Source organism: Ixodes scapularis, unplaced genomic scaffold (assembly GCF_016920785.2).
Source record: "Ixodes scapularis isolate PalLabHiFi unplaced genomic scaffold, ASM1692078v2 PGA_scaffold3__209_contigs__length_174095766, whole genome shotgun sequence".
In the NCBI taxonomy this organism is placed as follows: domain Eukaryota; kingdom Metazoa; phylum Arthropoda; class Arachnida; order Ixodida; family Ixodidae; genus Ixodes; species Ixodes scapularis.
The window spans coordinates 115,562,310-115,575,695 of NW_024609868.1; the positions used below are offsets into that span (position 1 = coordinate 115,562,310).

A 13,386-nucleotide genomic window follows, 5' to 3' on the forward strand; every position below is an offset into this window, starting at 1 on the left:
CTATTAGCTGTCATATTACTAAGACAAAGAAAGTCAGCACATCGTCGATATATTATATAATTTTCTTTGCGAAACTAAACACTGGGGCTTGTTCACCTCACATCGCACAGGTCACCAGGGAATGTCCTTTCACTTCCGTAATACACAAAAGTGGTGACACAAAAACGGTCCGAAACACACAGAGAGTGTGACATGGAGAGGGGTAGGATATAAAAATAAATAAATAGGAATTGAATTGCCCAACTCCAATCTTAACGAAAATTGCGTTAAAAAAAATAAAGTATTTAGGTTCGAGCGGTGGCAAGGCGATAGGTCCACGCCTGGTGGAGAGTCAAAGAAGTCGACGGCACGTAAAGGTAAAACAAACAAAAAATCAATAATTTAATAAAGACGGGAAAACTCAGCCGCACATGGCAAGATCAAAAACCAACTCCCCCGGGCATTCCCTAAACGGGACGCAACGAAATGCGTGCGAACACGCTCTCTACATCACCGCCAGGCCGCTACGCCGTGACGAAATAAACCCAACAACTGAACAGTGCTAACAAACAGTTAGTAAGAAAACATTGAAAAACAAAAGCAAACAAAAGAAAATGTTCAGAAAAAACCGCACCCTAGAAACAAAGTTCAGCGGGGCGAAGAAACACACACGAGTCGGTCCCACGGCATTGAAGTTTGGCATGATGACGGCGTCCAGATGATGCTCGAATCTGTTCCTCCCTCTATTACGCACATTCACGACGGCTGTGCGGAACAGTGGCATGACGAAAGAAAGTGAAGAATAGATTCGAGCAGGCGATGCGCGAGAAGGTAACCGAGACTATGCTTCAAGCTTCATATCGGGAGGAGCTTTGGAGGAAGTTTCTGCAGTTACTCAAACTTTCTCTTTCCCCTTCCCTTTTTCAAAAGAACATATCAGCCGGCGCTAACGTTTCATCTCGGGAGAAGCCCACTCTTCACAAACGGTTATAGTTGACAAGGAGGCTGACTTCGACCCAACTAGTCTCCGGGCAGAATACAAACACAAGTATATTTACCGACACGCTCGTTTTAATGTCAGTCCCCGGGCTTTGCTGTTTCCAAAAGAGTTAACCCTTTATAAGGACAGAACGAGCGGGTCGGTGGGGATAATTAAACTTAAACACTCCCTTCTCGTTTTCTTCCTCAAGTTTAATAGATAACCCTTCGGTGCTATCGGATCTCCCCGGAGAGAGAGAGAGAGCACGCCCGTTTCAAGGTAAGGATAGGGCGCTCGAAGCTAGGGCAAACAGGCGGTATCGTTTCACGCATGCACGGATGGCTGGTTTCAAATTTCCCCACATCCCTAACGAAACCGGCCCATCTTCGTGTGTGCGTCTGCGGGATTTCTGTCCCGCGCCGCCGGTTTTAGCGCGCACGCGGCGTTGTTTTGGCTGGCAGAACAGTTGTTGACCGTCGACATTGTAAGACCGTGGTGTCCTCATCCTTTCAGGCAACGATTCCTTTGCTTTCCCTTGGGCAATACTCTGACAGACTCCTCTTGGGTGGCTGTCAGTGTTCGCCGCGTCAACGACACAATCGTACCATTTCACTCCTCGTGACACAGGGTGCGCTGCTCGCTTTACTGTCACGGGCCGTCCCATCTAACACAACGAGCGCGAAAGGTCGTGGTCACCTGCTGGCTCCGAAAGGGTGGGACGTTCATGCAGGCCAATGAGGGCCCCGAATGAATAAGACGCATGCCGACTCCTACACGTTAAAAATTTACGACACCTGCTGGTCTGTTAAGAAGTGTCGCTTTCTCTTTTTGGAACTCCTCCGATGTAGCTTGCCGCCTATAATAAAATTTAAATAATCAATAAATATATCAGGGTGGAAATACTGTATTTCATTTTTATGTGGGAACGTTGAAAAAAAAGAAAAAACTATTTCCAAGCTTGTGAAGACGCGCAATTCGCAAGTCCATTTCTAGCCGTAAAAACACGTTTTTGTGCGATATTGACGCTTAAATGTAGAACATACAAACAAAATATACACTTTCTAGGCTTGATTTTCGTGTAGACAACTATGATATCTACATTTGAACAAAAAATGAAAAAAATAAAAAATGGGTTTTTTGAGAAAATCAATTTCAAAAATGGTACTTTTTGGTTTTTGCATAACATTAACGTAAACGTACCGCAAAGGATATTTTATACAGCCAAGGCATTTTATTATAAATATAAAGAGCGTGTTTTGGGCTCTCCGTGGACATAAAAAATATCGGTGTAACCCAAGTAGATCGCCAGTAATTAATTGTCAAAGTTCGTCAACAATTGACCGAGGAGGCGTTTTTGACATTTTTACAGAAAAAAAGCAAAAGGCCTAAAATTATTTCATGGGATTGGAGCCTTTTAAATGTGTTCACAGAGCGCTCCAAAAAAGATAATACAATGTGGACTGAAAATCCATGGCGGGAGATCAAGCGAAACATCCGACCCACGACGGGTGTGAAAAACACTGCTTTTCGCCGCGGCCTCTCTAAAAATTCATAAGTCGAGAACAAAAAATCTGACGAACTTGCGGTTTGTGTCGACTGCGGTTTTAGAAACGGCGCCATAACATATATTTTTTTCATCGAAATTAAAAATTCGACCCTTTTTGCCTGCACGATTTGAGATGAAACCACCCATATATATATATATATATATATCAGTGTCCCGAACGCCGTATAGAAGCAGACGCACCTCGAAGGAATTGCAGCCTTCCATCGCTGCTCCCCATAGATGTGACCCGGCATGACATCGGCCCAAGAAAACGTCACCGACGTCGAAAATATGGCGCTTAGCATAACACCTGCACAGCATGCAACAGATGGAGCGCCCTCAATGACACCGATGGAAGGACAACCTGGTTCTTCTGATCTATCGAGGACATCGTCCTCAACTGAAATTGACGACATGGACCACGAAAACGACGCTGGAGGCATATGGCACGAAGTTCGAACCAGAAAAAGAACGCGACTCACAAACAGCCTGTCTGCTTCGAGCTCGGACACGATTATACGGCCAAAACCTGACAAAGAGGGGCTCACGGTAATATTCGCTCCTGGGAAAGCCGAAACGGTGCTTACAGATCTCAGTAGCCTGAAGGTATCAAAAGCACTAGATAAAGAATTCCCCAAATGCGTTCGCGAGGTTCGGTTTAACCATCGACTAAACCTCATTGCAGTTGATGCGCTGAATGGAGAAGCTGTCAAACAGTTACAAAGCATGACAACACTCTGCAGCATTCCTGTACTTTCCTATTCTTCCTTGGCTGGACCAACTGTTGTCGGACTGATTCATAGCGTCGACAAGGAACTTTCTATTGAAGATAACACTTCAAATTTGAGGGCGGATGCATAGATTGGCAGCGTACGACGGCTCGGAAACACCAGCTCTGTAAAAGTAACGTTCCGTGGAAACCGACTCCCATCCTACGTTCTGCTAGGGCATGTGCGCCACCCGGTGTCTCCGTTCAAGGCCCGACCAATCCAATGCTTTAATTGCTTTGGTTTTGGTTACAAACAGGTGGCTTACAAACGCCCGAAAACATGTAGACACTGCGCACAACATCACGACCAAACGGACAGCACATGCCTGTCATTGTCGGCGAAATGTGTGAACTGTGGGCAAAACCACGAGGTCACAGCACGGTCCTGTCCGAAAGGAAGAGAGGTTGAAACGATTCAAACCTACTCGAAGGCAAACTCGGTGGACTTTCACTCTGCCAAAACAGCCTTAGAACACGAGGAACTTTTTCCGGCGCTTGAGTTCACTCCTGCTGACAGCAGTGTCACGAAAGAGCTGGCTGGTGCTTCTGGCTTCAAGGACATTGCAGGGAACAAGAACGACCACTCAAAAAAGCCGACCGCTTTGGCAACACCATATGCGTCGGTTCTCAAGGCAACTAAGCCCAAGGCACCAAAATCTCAAGGAGTTCGACAAGAATCAACATCACAGGGTATACAAATGGCTGCTGTGTCAGAAGCACCACCCCCCGAGACACCTCAGTCTGATTTGCAGCTATCAACTGTGCGCCAGCGCCGTCAAGTAAGGGAGGCGGATGCGAAGCCGTCAAGTTCCGGGGACTCTGCAGGATGGATTCCTTTAGTCAAGGCAGCAGTCAATATCGCTCTCACCCTACTTAGAAGCCTCAAAACATCCTGGGCAACGACACTAACTACCATGATACAAGCTCTGCTTCCCCTTTTTGAAGGATGTTAGTGCCATCGTCCTCTCATGCACAAGACTCGATCAGAGCGACCCCGGCAGTGTCTGTGCGTGCTGCACGTCATGGACGAAGAAATACCCACCTAACCTGTCCATCCATCCTCCAATGGAACGCGCGTGGCCTTCGAAGGCGTCTACCCGACCTACGACAGCACCTGATTCATTCTCCTGCTGACGTCCTGGCCATTCAAGAACCGATGACGCGACCGGGCGATTTCAGGTTTTCCCCTTACGTCATTCACCACAGTACGCCAGCGCGAAAGGGAGGTCGTTCTCGACCAGCGCTCCTTGTGACCGCAGGACTAGCACACAACCCGGTTGATCTTTCATCGTTCACCACAGAGAAAGCAGAATTTGCAGCTGCCACGATTGAAGTCCGAGGCGAGCTCTTCACTATAATTTCTGCATATTTCGCTCCTGGGCGTGCTAACAGCTGGGACGCGGGAGATTTAAATAAGATAGCGCTTAAATGCCCTGGCCATTTGATGCTTTTCGGTGACTTTAACGCACATAACTCTGCCTGGGGTGACAGGCGAACTACTGCAAGAGGCAGATCGCTCGAGTGTGTCACGTCTTCGCTTCACCTAGAAGCATTAAACGACGGCACAGAAACATATGTTCGCCGAGGTGTAAACGACAGTGTTCTTGATCTATCCTTTGCCCCACCGGATGTAGCTGCAAACTGGACTCCACAACCCGACTCATGGGGCAGTGACCATATTCCTATCAACATTGTATCTCCCAACACTAGTAAACCGAAGTACAGACGATGCAGGGTCACAAACTGGGACATGTACCGACGGCACCTTGACAGAGCCCTAGCAGCAGGTCCTCTGAAGGACCCAATCATAGCAATCGCCAATGCTCTTAGTCTCTCGACGAGGACGATAAAGGTGCCACTCTGGAGGCCAGCGCCAGACCTGGTATACTTGAACCTCCGCGCCGCGCGCCGGAGAGCTCAACGAAAGGCACGAAGAACAAAAGATCCAAAAGATTGGAATACTCACCACAAGATTGATGCCAAATTTCGTCGACATACAATTCGTCTTCAGCGAAAGCAATGGGGACAACTCTGCGCCTTCTTCGGATCGGCTGGCGGCCTTTCTAAAGCATGGAAAATAGCAAAGGCGTTGTCTTCCGCAAAACAGATTCAACACCCCATATCCGGACTCGCCGTTGCACTTCAAAAGCCTTTGCAGGAAACGGTGGAACTATTGGCGGATGAATTTTCAAAAGCTATTCCACAACCCCCAGGGTACCAAGAGCCAGAAACTCGCCCGTCTGATGCCTGCGCCCCCATGCAGCTAGATAACGACTTCACCAGAGGCGAACTAGAATACGCGCTACGGAAGTGCACGAAGCGTAGCGCTCCTGGACCAGATGGAGTGCCATATCAGGCACTGAGAAACTTAGATAAGAGTCACCATCCCGCCCTCCTGGAGGCACTAAACAAGGTGTGGCGCACCGCAGAACTCCCGGATGTCTGGAAAGTCTCCCATGTGATTCCGATCCCGAAGCCTGGTAAACCTCACGCGTTGCTGTCATCGTACAGACCTATCTCCTTGACAAGTTGCGTCGGTAAACTCCTTGAGCGCCTCGTTCTTCGCCGTCTCACGTGGCAACTTGGCACCAACAAGACACTTTCTGACCAACTGTCTGGTTTCAGGGCACATCGCTCTACGGTCGACGCCATAGGAGAAGTAGCAACATCTTTCGAAGAAGCGCGGGCTGCCGGGAAAACGATGTACTGTGCCTTCTTGGACATCCACAAGGCTTTCGACGCTCTACCTCATGCCACCATCCTCCACCAACTCACTCTCTTCGGCATCGCAGGTAGAGCTTACGCTTACATCCGTGCATTTCTTCAAAACAGGACCCTTATTGTAAACGTCCGGGGAACAACAAGTGCCCCAAGATATGTGACCCAAGGAGTACCGCAGGGCAGCGTGATAAGTCCTTTTCTTTTCAATTTGGCAATGGCGTCACTACCTGCTGTGCTTCCGCCAATGACATATCCACTTACGCCACGGACAAGCATCGCCATTTATGCGGATGATGTCGCAATTTGGACGGTTGGGTTAAGCAACTAGGCACATATGACTGGGCAAATTCTTCAGTTTGCTCTGGATAAAACAGCAAAAGAAATTTCTCGTCTGGGACTGACATTATCTGCTTCAAAGACCGCTCTCCTCTACACCAACAGGAGCCGGCGACAGACCGTCAAAATTACACTCGACGGCGTAGAAATCGCAAGGAGTAGGTCCCACCTCTACCTGGGCCTTTTAATCGATGACCTCGCGACATGGCGGCCGGCAGTGAAAAGACTCTTAGGACAGTGTCGACAGCTCTTGGGCGTCCTCCGGAGTTTCCGTGCATACGGCCAGAGAGGTATCCCACCGGATGGTTTGCTGACACTCTACAAAGGTCTTCTCCAATCGAAGCTCCTATACGCACTACCATTCGTCAATATCAGGCGACCCCAGCTAGACGCGCTCGAACGTTTTCACCGTGTCGCTTTACGACTCTGTTTGGGACTTCCCCCATACGCGAAAAACGTGGCAACGCTCACGGAGGCACAAGAAGAGCCAATCATCCTACGAGAGGAAAGAGTGGCAATGCATTCCCTAGTGCGAATGCACACGACCCCGTCGGCACAGTACTTTCTTGCCAACCTGCTGAAACGACCATCGTCGCATCTTGGTCAACTAGCTGCACAATTTCAGCGTAACATCGGAAGCCCTGGAGTTTTATATTCTTCACGTCCCCCACACTCCATACGCCCACCGCTAGACGTGCGTGAAACACTTCCAGACCTGCCTCGGAAAAAAGATATTCGCCCAACTGTCGCCCGCACAGCTGTCGCAGTGGCTCTCGAAAATGAATATGTTGAACATCTTGAGGTCTACACAGACGGCTCAGTTGACAAGAAGAGAGGAACTGCAACCGCGGCATACACGATCCCCGCAATATCAACTGAAAGTGCGGTTCTCTTAAACATCGAGACGTCCTCTACAACAGCGGAGACGGTTGCGATTCTTCTGGCACTTACGGCACTGCAGGAACGTCCTGAAATCGATAAGGCTGTGATACTAACCGATTCTCGAAGTGCGCTAGTTCACATCGCCAACCCCGAGCACGCTCCCTTGATCGCCCAGGAGGCTGCACACATAGCAACAAAGCTAGAGGACAACGGATGGAGACTGGTATTTCAGTGGGTGCCATCCCACAGCGGAATTCTTGGAAATGAATGTGCAGATACCCTGGCAACAAGGGCACACAGCATATCGACTACCACGCACAACCTGCGACGCTTCCACGAGGCGCGCCTTCTCATCGCACGCGATCTCAGGAAAAGACACCCCGATCCCGGAACAGCCGATGAAGAAGGTCCTGTACCAGTCCCAACCTCTAAACTGACGCGGAAAGACGCAACGCTTTTGCATCGTCTCCGAACTAATAGCGCGTTCACGAGGAAGACATTGCATCGCTTTGGAAGGACGTCTCAGAGAAGCAGTGCTGACTGCACTGCGTGCGGGGACGTTGAAGACATCGATCACATACTATGGCACTGCCCGGAATACGAGAAAGCACGGAAAACATTACTAGCTTTGGTAAGGGCGACAGGGGCACAGGCGTCCACGACAAAGGAACTGCTATTTCCTACTGGCGGCAAGCAACGGGCGCGGGTCATATTCCGTGCAGTGCTCGAGTTTGCGCATGTGACTGAAATTTCAGACCGCCTCTAACTGCCGCGCGCAATTCGGAAACCGGTAAAGATCTCGTCACACGTTTGCGACATGACAATGATGCAAAACTCCAGTGAACGTAACTGTGTTGTGGCAGAACTGCGGAACTGCGGCTGTAAAACACAAGTCTCGCCGCCGCTTCGCGGCGGCGCGACATGTTACACACGTTCAGCTCGTCGCCGCTTCGCGGCGACGAGCTGTACTTGTGCAATTGACCGAATGTTGAGAGCGATTGAGCGACTGTTGGCAATTGAGCGTTTTATCGAACCTTTACTTTGAACAATGTTTTAGCCGTGTGTTAGCAACGCTTTGCCCCCTCCCCCCCCCCCTCCCTCTACCCTACAAATTATTTGATTGGCGCTTTCCCCTAGTAACTGCTAAAATATTTTATTCAACCCATCTCAATCCACATCTTTCCCTCCCTCTCCCCTTTGGCTATGCGAGTCTTTTCCCTACCTGGAGAATAACATTTCGCATAGCCATTAAACCCCCTTTCCCGTTTTATACACCACATCCCCCCCCCTCAACATCAGATTAAACAGTCATAAGGAAATCGGCGAGCATCACCGAACAAGCAGAAAGGAAGCAAGGGCAGCCGCAAACGGGTGCACAGAGAAAACGCGTCGGGAAGCAGACAACCAAGGAAGCAACCTCACCACGCTACGAATCACCAGCACCAAAACAGCGTCGGCGGCTGCGACAACAAACCTTTCGTGAGCAACGGCGGTTGCTCAATAAAAAAGAAAAAGAACAAGTCGCACTTACAGCAGAAGGTCGGTATTACAATCGAATGACACCTATCACATCGAGGATATACCTGGCCACAAGCGGACTCAACGTTTCTACACGTCGAAAGCTCCTGCCGAGAAGCTGAAACGGCTCAACACATTTGATGCTGACATCAAAGAAACATCAAGTGAGGACACTTGAATTTTAGGATGGCCGACTGTTAGCGCTGTAGCAAAAGACGACGACTGACCCTAAGCTTGCGCCACCACCCGCTTGGCGCAATGTTCTTTTTGCACTGCAGGCCTACCCGCCAGACATATATTAAACGCTCCTTTTAAACCTTCACTGGTCCCCATTTCCCATGTTGAAGGCCTAACACTTGTGAAGGAGCATGTCAGCTCGTATTTAATCTTCTTGCATGTCTGATTTGCTTTTTTTTGTATATCATTGATACCACGGCCGGTGTGACTGGGAGTCCGTCCGAGATTGACCCGCAAGCGGTTGTTCGATTCTTAACAGAGGAAGAGTGTCGAATTTTATATTAATCACAAGATGCAGGAAATGTATTGGGGCAAATGTGTGTCAAAACAACAGTGATTGATTTTGCCCGAACGTTTCGGGAAGGACCTGAGAGAAGCCGATGGTATCCCCCGTCTCCCAAAAGAGTGGGAGGCGCGCATGGATGCGGACGGCGACTTCTTACACGAAACTCTGGTTCATTTTTAATTACCTACATAATACTTTAATTCTGACCCATATGTTGATGCATGTACTTTTTCTTACGTCCTACTATAGGGACATGAACTGGTGTCATTTACTCCTGATACAACCAATTACCGCGTTCTATAGACGAGACGTATAAAACGCCGATGTAGACGAAACGATTCTTTATGAATATACGCTTCGCGCTTGTAGCATTCTGGCATAAGGAAGCTATTTGTCCCGTAAATCGTTTGACTTATCTTGCCGATTGTAATAATTTGTTATCCTCAATATCATCGAAAAAAGAAACCCGCAGATATTGTTACTTCAGAAAATATAGAATCCCGAACGAAAACTGAGCCCTTTTGTTCATGTTCTCACTTTTTTACCGTTTCTCACCGTTTACGGACATCAGTGTAAAGAAGACTTCAGACAAGCTTGCCTTCACGGTGCACAGGAAGCCTACGCACACCGGAAGGTGCTTGAACTTTGACTATTACCCAAAAGATGTCGGTGGTCACTGCGCTGTTCAGACGTGCCATGTCTGTGTGCTCGACAGAGGAGTCTCTCTAAGAAGAGGTCAACAAGAACAATGCCGACCTTCCAAACAACGGCTACTCCAAAAGGTTCATTAATCGGGTCTACAAGCTGCGCCGTCCCGGCCTCTCCACAGCCCCAGCTCCTTCGAGCCATCTGTGCCTGCCATACGTGAGGAACGTCAGCGAGACCATCGGACGCGTCCTTAGTAAACATGGAATCGCGGTCACTCATAAATCAGTGTCCACCATCCGTCACCGACTTCCCCTCCCCAAGGACAGACCGGGAAAGGACAAATCCCAAGGCCTCATCTATCGCATCCCGTGCGTGGACTGCCCTGCAGCCTACGTGAGGGAACCCATGAACTTCCCGGAACGCTTCCGCCGCCACAAATATGACGTGAAAAAGAATGACGTTCAAGCCAGCGCTTTTGCTGAACACATTGCGAAACTGGGTCACCGTGTGTCCTTCGATAAAAGCGAGGTCTAGGGCGCGGAACGACACTGGCGTAAACGTTTGCACCTAGAATCCTGGTACATCTCGACAACAAAAGGTAATATAAACAGGTCGTCGGGCAGTCTCCTAAGCAAGTATGTGTCAGAGCAGACGGTGAGAGTGCAGGCGAGCTGGTGGTAGCTAATCATGTCGTATTACACCTGAGACTGTGGTGGAAGAAATCGGAAGAACTTTCAGTAGAAGGAACAGACACAGAGAACGTCTCAAACTCAGCTCATGTGTCAGAGCTTCATCGCTTTGTGGAAAAACCCGGACACAGCGATCGCAACCGGCCTACATAAGCGGCTTCCCCCTCCGCCCAACCCACAGTCACCCGTGACCAAGGGACCGAGCTGGTCCCGAAACGTCGGGGAAATATTGTGTTTTTTTATTAAACTTTGGTTAGAGTTTCGAATTTCAGTCAGTCGATGTAAAAACAAGGTTTCGGTTCGGTTTGATAGTCTGATCTAAAAACAAGGTTTCGGTTTAAAAACAAACCAAAACCTTGTTTTTAGATCGGACTATGGGGCAAAGACATTGTAGTTAAATGGTGTTGTGTCGCGTGTGACACGCACTGTGTGCCCTGCATGTCCTTCAGAACGTCCTCTTCTTCTTCCTTTTGTGTATAAATTCAGTTGCGAGTCGGCGCCTTTGTGTTGTGCATGTTCCTTACTCTCTGTCCTTGTCTTTTCGTGCGCTGTTCTGTACACATGATTCAGCGTTCTGCTGCTCTGAGAATACTCCAATGATCCATGTCTGCACCAACATAAACCTGAATACATGCCTTGTGTTCTCGTTCCCACGAAAGGTACCGTTCAGACGACTGGCAATCCATTTCTTTGGGGAGGCCGTCTTTGGGATGGACCCAGCTGTGCTGGCAGTTATACGCAATTTTCGTGCGGTCTGCCACTGGCTGCTGTCCTGGCCCCGGGCCTGCACCTCCAGCGATGCTATCGCTGCTGCGGTCAGTGCCACGTTGGCCTCGTAGAAGTTCTTGCATGGGCCACAGAGGAGCTCGCCGGAGTGGCAACCTTGGGACTGTGGGTCAAAAAGTTGTTCACGCACAAGGCATCAAGGAATGAAAGGAAGCAATTAAGTTGTTTGGCATTACCTCTCACAACTTGAAGGGGAGCACTCTTCAGTCGGGCGTCCATGACAGATGCCAGGATGTTCCCTCTATGTTCCTGAAGCCAGAGCGCTTGAAATATACTTGGAGTGCCCTATGACTGTCAGACTGGGGGAACCCAGCCTTGCCTGACTTGAGTCCGTAGATGACCTGCAAGGGTGCGGGTACCACGTTCTTTTCAGTGGAAGCGTTCCACTTGCACTGTACATCGGTGCATGCTGACCCAGTCAGCCCTCTACTTGATGCTTCTGCAACCTTGAACAGGAGTGCTGCTGCGTGTGAGCACGACTGCCCTTACCCAGCCATACAGGAGCAGACGATGCTTGTGATGAGATTGTCTGTGAAGGTGACCTGTGTCTCGTACAGTTTAGACACTGTCTGTGAGGACCTGACTTCAAATTTTAAGTTCACAGAGTCCAGCTTTTTGACGCACGAGGATTGTTCCGACGCGGCCAGAGTCCAACAAGTTCGGCGCCTCGACAAATCCCTTGAAATTCTGCGATGCCTTGCCATCGATGTCTTGCCTGGTAATCATGTACTCGTAGATAACTGTAAAAGAAGGTGTTTTAATCAAGCAGCTCAAAGTACAGTTTAAATTTTACTAAGGAACGAAGCAAAATGAGATGAGCTTTAAGCCTCTAGCGCACTAAACCTGCAACTCAGGCGAGTTTTCACAGGGCAGTGCATAGGAGCGTTCAAATCTCAGAAGCATGCACCACATGAAAAATCCCAGTGCTGCATTACTCAACTACACCCGACACATTAATACTTCATGAGGGGCACTGGAAGATGTGGCATCACGTGGATAGCATTGAAATATGCCTATGGTTCCAGCTTTAAAACTGTGTCCGGAACTAGTCAAATGAAGTAAACAGAACAATTGACCGCTTTTAATATACTAGCTCAGCAGGAAACTCAGTCATGCACTTAAAAGATTTGAAATTTCTTCATATCACCAAATTACTACCATCTCGTCCAGTTCGCCATATTATTACCCCTCCTTAAACTTCACGCGTGGCTTCGCGGAGCAACACCACTAGACAGTCATCAAATTAGTGTACACAGTGCGACACAGCACGAACAAGACGTAGCCGGATTTTCTTACTTCACTCTGACGAATGAACAGCTACCACCGAAGTTTGTCAAGTGATAGAAAGGGCTCATATGGGGCACCAATTTAGGCGGTAAAACTTTGCCTCCCTTGTTTCCGGGGTGAAGCAAAATTAAAAGAAAAGCGCCAGCTTTGTACCCGCGCTAGCCGTTTAGCTATGTGTACACAGCGCGACACTGTCAGCGCCAACATGATAGACGCTTTTTCGAATTTTACTTAGGAATGGTATTAGTGGGCATAACACTTTACCGCTTATATTAGTGCCCCAAATGAGCACTTTCGATGGAAGTAGTAGTTTTCTTGACAGCGTCTCGATCCTGAGAGAAAGACAGCAGAAACCAGCGATTGTTTGACGCGTTAACAGTGTCGCGTTTTGTACGTACACATCGCGAATGATCGATGAGCGATACATTTACACTCCTATTCCGCCACACAGAAACGACGTTTGACACAATTACCGCTCAAATACCTACAACGCTGATTTTAAAACAGCGAGCGAGCGCCAGCGGAATACCCCAGTAAGTAATGTAAACACGACCGAGTCCGCAGGTGATAACTCGCTATCGCGGCGTCGACCGCTCTCAGCATATCACTGCAATGCTACCCGTTTCAGTCATGTCACACTTAACACAGTTCAGATCTTTGATACTTACATGAGCGCTGAATCTTCGGCCAAAGCTTCAGGTCGTCCACCCACAGAAGGGCCAT

The 13,386-nt window shown here is 48.8% G+C and overlaps 1 pseudogene; it reads right to left on the reverse strand.

Annotated features, from left to right (window-relative positions):
* The window catches only part of LOC115317309, a 62,130-nt pseudogene extending 48,744 nt beyond the window's left edge, over positions 1 to 13,386 (reverse strand).